Raw genomic sequence first — 2,500 nt, 5'->3', positions numbered from 1 at the left:
GTGTATAGCTGCAAGGTGTTTAACATGAAGCGATACTCTGGGGACCGGGCAGTGCGAGTAGCAAACTATATTGCGGGGGTTGCAGTTAGGCAACACTACACTAATTTAACGCGTCGTATGACAATTACAGAGCGGGTTAAGGCCCAACGTGTGTTGGGTTAAGGCCCAACGTGTGTTGGGTTAAGGCCCAACGTGTGTTGGGTTAAGGCCCAACGTGTGTTGGGTTAAGGCCCAACGTGTGTTGGGTTAAGGCCCAACGTGTGTTGGGTTAAGGCCCAACGTGTGTTGGGTTAAGGCGCAACGTGTGTTGGGTTAAGGCGCAACGTGTGTTGGGTTAAGGCGCAACGTGTGTTGGGTTAAGGCGCAACGTGTGTTGGGTTAAGGCGCAACATGGGTTAGGTTAAGGCGCAACATGGGTTAGGTTAAGGCGCAACATGGGTTAGGTTAAGGCGCAACATGGGTTAGGTTAAGGCGCAACATGGGTTAGGTTAAGGCGCAACATGGGTTAGGTTAAGGCGCAACATGGGTTAGGTTAAGGCGCAACATGGGTTAGGTTAAGGCGCAACATGGGTTAGGTTAAGGCGCAACATGGGTTAGGTTAAGGCGCAACATGGGTTAGGTTAAGGCGCAACATGGGTTAGGTTAAGGCGCAACATGGGTTAGGTTAAGGCGCAACATGGGTTAGGTTAAGGCGCAACATGGGTTAGGTTAAGGCGCAACATGGGTTAGGTTAAGGCGCAACATGGGTTAGGTTAAGGCGCAACATGGGTTAGGTTAAGGCGCAACATGGGTTAGGTTAAGGCGCAACATGGGTTAGGTTAAGGCGCAACATGGGTTAGGTTAAGGCGCAACATAGGTTAGGTTAAGGCGCAACATAGGTTAGGTTAAGGCGCAACATAGGTTAGGTTAAGGCGCAACATAGGTTAGGTTAAGGCGCAACATAGGTTAGGTTAAGGCGCAACATAGGTTAGGTTAAGGCGCAACATAGGTTAGGTTAAGGCGCAACATAGGTTAGGTTAAGGCACAGTACGGGTTAGGTTAAGGCACAGTACGGGTTAGGTTAAGGCACAGTACGGGTTAGGTTAAGGCACAGTACGGGTTAGGTTAAGGTACAATACGGGTTAGGTTAAGGTACAATACGGGTTAGGTTAAGGTACAATACGGGTTAGGTTAAGGTACAATACGGGTTAGGTTAAGGCACAATATGGGTTAGGTTAAGGTACACATTGTTGTAAGGAAAGGTGTTTTGGGGGGGGGGGGGGGCCGGTTTGTTGATTGTGATTATCGTAAGTAAATGACTGCGGCATCATCGGATTTGCCACGTCAGGGTGCACCTTTGGCTCATAACAGGCGGCGCTCTGATTCCATGCTTGTGGCAGACCTGTGTCTTTCATTCCTGCCATTGTTTGTGTGGTGTGACAGGAGGCAGTATTGTGATGTTGGGTGCACCCCTGTGTGGGACATGTGTGGGTGTTGGTGGCTTAGCTGAGCAATGGTGGTTGTCGGAAGGGTGGGATATTCTGTTTTCCGAGTGGACCTCCCGGTCTGGTTATGATAGTGTGGATTGTCTAATGTGGCAGAGAGGATGCACTGGGTGTTGTTCCATGCTGGTGCTTACATATTGTCTGTGTGCCTGTTACAGGCAGAGAGTAGTGCGTGATAAGAGTGTCTGGCTGACGTGTGATTGTGAGCAGAGTCTTTCAGCATGTATACGGACAGTTGTATACATTATCTGTATTCTGATGGCTCTATCTATTACTAATCAGCGCCGTGTATACGTTTACTCCGGTTCCAGTCGAAACTATTGTATCTCTGTACATTAGTGACACGGCGAGCCCGCTATGTAGTTACTCGTCTCGGCAGCTTCCACCGGTGTATGGCAAATGATTATAAGGAATCAGTCTAGTCGTCAATACCGATAGTGTGACGTCACATGTCTGGGGTGGGGGACGCTGCGCCCTTCCGGTGGGTCATGGCCTAGGAAGACTCTTCCCACGCAGGGGGGCTTGGACTGTCATTGACTCTTCCGGGTAATATACTTGCCGTACGTTTTTGCGACTGCGAGTGCAACGCTCACCGGTACCGACATGGATGGAGCGCCTCCTAGCTGCCGCTGAGCATCTGCATTCGTACAGAGAGCAACGCGATCGCGTCTGTAGCTCGTACGTGGTACAGCTCGCAGCTCATGTATATGGACAGCGGGAATGTCGCATATTGGACATAACTCTTCATGAAACGCACGTTATAGGGGTGGATTGCACATTGCGAGTGCGAGCAAAGTCCGCCGTTCATCCGCTGGAGTTGCGAGTTGGGCGGTTGGGGTGGGGCACGAACGGGTGCAGGTGGAGTGATTGCCGGTCCACGACTTCGTGCGGCAGAGGCGCTGGCGTTGGGGTGCTGTTGTCGACAGAGGGTGCAGGCTTTGTGGGTGGGGTCGAACGAAGGGCACTGTGGGGCCAACGCTGTCTTAGTCGGCTTGGCGTCTCATAGATGACGGTAT

This window comes from Schistocerca americana, unplaced genomic scaffold, assembly GCF_021461395.2.
Source record: "Schistocerca americana isolate TAMUIC-IGC-003095 unplaced genomic scaffold, iqSchAmer2.1 HiC_scaffold_635, whole genome shotgun sequence".
NCBI classification, from domain to species: domain Eukaryota; kingdom Metazoa; phylum Arthropoda; class Insecta; order Orthoptera; family Acrididae; genus Schistocerca; species Schistocerca americana.
Note: the sequence above shows the minus strand (reverse complement) of the source record.